Source organism: Rhinopithecus bieti, unplaced genomic scaffold, assembly GCF_001698545.2.
Source record: "Rhinopithecus bieti isolate Rb0 unplaced genomic scaffold, ASM169854v2 scaffold_10351, whole genome shotgun sequence".
Classification (NCBI taxonomy): Eukaryota; Metazoa; Chordata; class Mammalia; order Primates; family Cercopithecidae; genus Rhinopithecus; species Rhinopithecus bieti.
The window spans coordinates 740,993-747,703 of record NW_016806805.1 but is presented as its reverse complement, the minus strand read 5'-3'; positions in this window follow the sequence as shown (position 1 = coordinate 747,703).

The window sequence follows — 6,711 nt, the reverse complement described above, 5'->3', positions numbered from 1 at the left end:
TTCAGTACTTTTCCTGCAAAATACCATTTATGGCCCATGACTCATCCCTGCCATTCAAGGCAACTCTTCCTGGAGCCTGCTAGTGACAGGGTGTGAGGTTGGAGTGTGGTAAGGTGAGACCTCCATTAACCAGGAAAGTTGGTTAAATCAAGTTTTTCTGTTAACCAAAGTTCAATCAGAAGGAAAAAAAATCAACACTGCTTGTTTAAGGTAAAAAGAAATCTCTAGGAACAATGAAAGAGTGCAAAACAGTTTTAAAACTGGAGGTGGGAGATCTTTGTTTTAGTGCTGACGTCCAGTGACGATGTTTGACTTGTCACTTGACTCTTGGCCTTAAGTTTCTCATCTGTAAAATGTTTAGAAGGCAGTTCCTAGGGATCTTTATGGCTCCTTTGAGTGCTCCTTTGAGGTTCTATCCTTTCTTTTTGATGGCCAGGGACAGCAGCATCCCATTATTAATTCTTATCCGGGCCTGTAGCAATAGCTGAAGAGAATGAAAGAGAATGGGCCCCGCGTGCTCTGGCAATAAGCAAAACATTTAGTGCTACCTTTTGGAAAAAAAAAAACCAATGTGTAATTTATTCCAGGATATTTGGCATAGCCTCATTTTGATATATTTACAAATAAGTATGTATTTATTTGCAAGCCCAGTTAGAGTAGTAAATCAGCAAGTGATTTTTGTTTTGTTCTTTATTGCTTATTTGTTATAACTAATGAAGATATACTGTTTATGTAATAAGAAAACAGTTAATAAAAAGGAGACATCGTGGAAATAGAACATAGATGTTAGAAGCTGAAAAAGTTTATGATTCTAGCCAAATTTGCTCATTTTCAGATTGGAAAACTGAGGACCCGAGAGATAAATGATGTGCTCACACTCTCTCTGAACTTCCTAGAAGCAGTCTTGAGGACTACAAACCACATTTCTAGTTTGCTAACCCAGTACTTCTTTTACTCTGGCACACTTTTATGGTAGTTTTTCATTTTCTTGCTTAAAAAAAAGGAGACAAACAACAATAATTGGACATACCTTATATTTAGATTCTGCTTAATTGAGACCTATGAACTCCTTGCCTTAGCCAGCAGTGATATCTTGCTCTCTGGGGTGATTGATTGGAACCCAGCCGTCACCAATAGACTGTGGCCAAAATTCCTCTGATACACAGTATGGTAACAGTGGCCGCCATTTTAGTGTTTTGTGTCTCTGCAGTGCACATTGTAGGAATCTTTCACGTAAAATACCCTCATCATCATAATGGAGACCATTAGTGGTATGTTCAGAAGACAAAAGAGGGCAGAAGAACAAGGTGGAAAAGAGATACAAGAGCCAAGGAAGAGAAAGTAGCAACTCCCTAGGTTTGTCAATCCAATGATGTAAGTGACTAGGATGTTCATTCGTCATCAGCAGGACCTGTGTGAGAAAACTCAGCATTCTTCATATTGGCCTCATTCGTTGTCCCACCCCTGATTCTGATGATTTCAGGAAAAAAAGAGCAGTTTATTTTGTCAATTTGGAGTTAGCTGATTTGTATAAACAATATAATTGCATTATTCCCATAAATAAGAGGTTCTTTTGGAAAATGAATGACATACAAGTGTTCTACACAATCATGAATGTTCACAAAGGGATACGATAGGAAATGTCTTTACGTGGAAACCAAGTTAGCTGAATACTTTTGGCTTACACTGTGAACAGTTTCTTAAAAATCAAGCCTATTTTCACCCTAATCTTTGTATGTAATTTCTACTAATAAATATTTCTTATGCTTTACATCTATGTGGAAAAATTGCCTCCTACACAACAAGCCTCACCTTCCATCCAGGTCTAAACCTCTTCCCACCAATGTTATCATTATACTTGGAAATCCAGCTGCCTTGGGTTATGAGGATTTCATGCAAATATGAACCAAAGGGAGCAACACATAAAATACTGCCATTTTTTTCTTCCCATTTCCCCAAGTTAAATAACAGTTTATTCTGCAGGCTTTCAAATCACTCCCACAAAATTGACAATCCAATACAATTGACACATTCATGCTAATCCACCCAGAAGTAAATACACTGTGGTGAAATTGTGACATTTGCAAAGACCACAGCTCCCCAATTACTGAAGAATTAACTAGGGATATAATGAGGGAGGGCCAAGTGGGATTCAGGGAGGAGGGAAACCAGCTTGCCATTCTGTGTCTAATCCGCAAACGGAAGCTTTCTATACATTTAAGAACTTAAAAGAGAAGTGTGGCTAACTTCTACATTCACTGTAAATAAAAATATTGCACCACATTTTTCTTGGTTTCCTAAGAACCTGACAAAATGCCCCAAAGGGTGCTGGCTTAGCGATTTTTCTGAATTTAGCCAACACTAGGACATGCTTGAACCCTTGCAGGAATGTTTGTGTCATGAAACCACAGTCCATTGGGTCCAAGATTTGTTGGCTGCTCATGAAAAGCAGGGGGGATTTAGCCTTTTAGCCCATTTGGCTTCTCTTGGGTCCTGGAACAGGGGTCAGCAGACCCGGAGCTGAGTCCCAGCTTTACTCTCGTACTAATAATGGCACGAGGAAGAACCAATTTGTTCAGCACTCTACAAATCACTGCAGTTTTATGTGCATTTTAGCCTCACAGTGACCTTGTGAGGCAACAAAGACACTTGTTAAAGTCAGACCTGTTTTATAGATGAGGAAGCCGAGGTTTAAGAAGGTCATTAGTTGCCTGTTAACTTTTTTTTTGAGACGGAGTCTCGCTCCGTCGCCCAGGCTGGAGTGCAGTGGCCAGATCTCAGCTCACTGCAAGCTCCGCCTCCCGGGTTTACGCCATTCTCCTGCCTCAGCCTCCTGAGTAGCTGGGACTACAGGCGCCCGCCAACTCGCCCGGCTAGTTTTTTTGTATTTTTTTTTTAGTAGAGATGGGGTTTCACTGGGTTAGCCAAGATGGTCTTGATCTCCTGACCTCATGATCCGCCCATCTCCGCCTCCCAAAGTGTTGCCTGTTATCTTGTAGCAACCACTTTCAGCTTGTAGCAAACAAGCCAAGACAGAGGTCCAGAGACGGTAGGTGCTTCATCTGGTATCACACAGCAAGCCTGATGATGGAAAGGGCATAATTAGTCTGGAATTTCCAGCTCATTGCTTAGGTCACTGGACCGTGCTGTCTCCATGCGTCCAGCCTGGCCTGGGAGGTGAGCCACCTCACATTTCATCCCTTAGGCCAGGAAACCATTTCTGTGCCCTGATTGGGTCAACATGAGCACAACCACCGTGGACAGGTAGTCAAGAGAGGGAATCAAACGCTAATGATTTTCTCTGTTGTTACAAGAGCATCTCCCGTCTCTATAAATGGACGGCTTGGATAGACCACTCTGCAGTCATAATAAATAAAGACTTGCCACCACTTTAATCTCTGATCCCAGTCCACCCACAGGCCTCAGGAAAATGCCTGATTGAGCAGACGGCATCACAGATTTCAGCCTGTGTCTGATCAGGAGGGGAAGAATGTTCCGGAGGCGTGGGCCTTGTGGGAGAAGGCCCAGGCTGCTCTTAGGTTGCACACAGGCAGCCTGGAGTTAGGACTTTGCTTTGCCAAGAGAGCTTTGGACCTCCAAACACCATAGTGGAGACTCAAGAGAAACATTTTTCCCTCTTTCACTGAACACTCAAATGTAATGTAACAAATTTTATAGAGCAAATACTGAGTAGAGAACCAAATCCAAATACCTAACAAGTGGTGCAAAACTTCATGTGCTGAACCTTCTTCTCGTAAGATATGAAATTCAGTTAAAATTTTAAATTATACTGGGAAAAGAAATCTGTTTTTTGAAGACAGGTAGAAAGTAGAATGAAAACATTACAAATAAAATAGTTATTGATGTTATACTTGTTAAAAGCACCATTTACACATTTGAATTCAGTTGGTTTAGAAAGAAAGAATGCATTTTGTTTGTTTATAAAATTGTCAAATCCCAAAATGAAAAAAACCAGAAGGATATGGGACAAAGCCCCCAACTCCATCCCAGAAAAGTCTTTAGAAATAAGTGTCTTTTTCTGTTTTATTTTGCTATTTTATTCAATAACTTGATTTATTAATATATTTAATTATTTTTGTAGTTTTCAACTGTAACAAAGATCATTGTAAAAAATATGATTGCTAGCAAAAAAAAGAAAACTCAGAAAACCAAAAGATCCCCAAACTAGGAAGCTCTGGATATAAAATCTATATAGAATCTAGACTCCTTCCCCAAATCCACGCAATGAAAACCACCTCATGTTATTCTTTTAGTTTCTAGCATTTTGTATTTAATTTTCCTCTAGTTAGTAATTATTTATCTAATGACTCCATAATTTCTATGATGTTTTCCCCTAACAAATTCACATCTATGTGGCTGGAAGAACCCACTGCCTTTAGTTGCCCTCGGGAAGATGCCTGTAGCTCTTGTTGCTTTTAAACCTCCAATTTCTCCATCAGAGAGGAGCTCACTGGGGACGCCTTATACTTGTTTCTTGGACAAATTCACACCTGTCTTACACAGGAGCTTCCTCGGATTTCCTTTTGGGGTTGTGTAAATATGTGGGAGGAGGAAAGAAGAGCAGCTGGAACTCCAGATTAGGATAATGAAATTTATCCTAATCTGGATGAAGATAACTAAACTCACTTAGTTTCTGTTGCTTATTAATGAGCAATGTCTAATATTTGACATGTCTGCCAGGTAGATACGAGAAGTAGGGATTTTTTTAGAAAGGAAAGATACAATAATTTTAAAAATAAAAGATAACATAAGAAAGCCAAAGCTTTCATTTTACTGAATTAAACTTCAAATCACGTGCTTGTGTATTTTCTCCCTCTCTGTGTCTGCTTACTTTTCAATCAATTTTGAGTAAATATTTACTGAATCCCTATTATGCGTTAGGCCCAAAGGTTTGTACTGGGAATTCAGAAATGAATGAAACAATCTTTTCTTTCATCCAGCTCAAAGTTAGCAGAAGAAGCAAAAACATGGTCCCTGCAGTGCCTGGAAGGTTGCTCTTACACAAAGCAACAATAGTCATAATGAGAAAAATACCCCAGAACTTTCAACAAAATTTTATTTAACATTCTGTATGTGTTCTTTCATTTAATCCCCACAACAGCTCTTGGAGAGGAATACTGTTACCCCATTTTGCAGAATAGAAACTGAAGCATAGAGAGGATAATAACTTGTCCAAAGTCACAAAGCTAGTAAGTGGCAGAATCGGATTTCAAATCCAAGTCTGCCTGAAGCCGGAGTCTATACTTTTTAACACCCTTCCCAGGTGATTTTGATCTAAAGCTCAAGCGCTTTGGAACTACACCTGGGCACTGTTTTGAATTTCATACATTTCACCTGTCCAAGTTTCTTAATACAGTAAAAGAAGGGAGAGCCCCATGAGAAGACTTCATGATGATGGAGGGGTCATGGGAGGATGCCTCAAGAAGTAAGGTCAACATGTTGGTATTGCTATCTTTTTTTTCTTACCAGAAAGCTATTGGTAGCCTTTAAAACAATAAAGTGTGGCAACATGGAGATGCATATGCTATTAGCCAGGTGTGGCGGTACACAACTTTAATCCCAGCTACTCGGGAGACTGAGGCAAGAGAATCACGAATCGCTTGAGACCGAGGTTGCAGTGAGCAGAGATCACACCACTGCACTCCAGCCTGGGCGATAGAGTGAGATTCTGTCTCAGAAAGAAAAAAAAAAAAAAAAAAGAAAGAAAGAGAAAAAAGCCAGAACCCAAAATGGTATGACTGCCGTAATTCAACGGTGTAATAGTACATCTGTATATGGACTGGGAACATCTAAACAAATGAAAACATAATAAGCTACAGCAGTGAGATTACAGGTAGTTTAAACAAATAAGTCCTTAAGATATTGATTTTCACTATTAGTGTCAAAATGTTTGTGCAACGAATTTTTAAAAAGCAACCAAATTGTTTACTAGTAGATGGGAGTAGGCCCGCCAGTCTCTTGCTTTAGGGGGCACATTGTCTTGCTGTTCATTTGCATCCCTGACCTGGAAGCCAATACAGTGTGAGCACATGTGTCCTCACAGGGGTATCCAAGCTTGTATGTGCATCACTAGTGAGGCAGCTGCTGGAAATGGTGGACCATGGGAGGAGCAGCTTCTGGGCTACAGGTAACTGTCCAAAGCAGGGCCACTGGAACATTGAAGCCCCAAAAAGAAGATGAAATTTGGCGACAGGCAGAGGTAGGGAAGCCTGTATTCAATTTGTTTCTATAAACATTGCCCACTATATAGGCCACATGGTTCTAATGATTGTACAATAAATGTTTGTTAAAGAGAACTGGTACTTCTTGCTCCAGACCCATGCATCTGCCACCCAAAATATTCATAACCATGACAGTGATATTAATAACAATTAATTGTACAGTATCTGGGCCAGGCATTTCTTACACATTACTGTATTGAAAAATTTCAATTATATCCTAAAGTACATATTCTCACCCCCATTCCACAGATGTAGAAATGGTCTTTGAGAGTTTAAGCAACTTAACCAAGGTCAGGCAGGGATTAAATGGAGATCTTGGGATGGCTTGATAGTCCCAAGTTCATGCCTTCTGACACTGGCTGTGGTTGGTTACAGCCTCTCCAAGTATCTGATGCAAGATTGTAAGATCTTAGAAGAGAGGGAGCTCCAAAGAAGGGTGGTGGGGTACAAAGAGGATGAGAAGGCATGA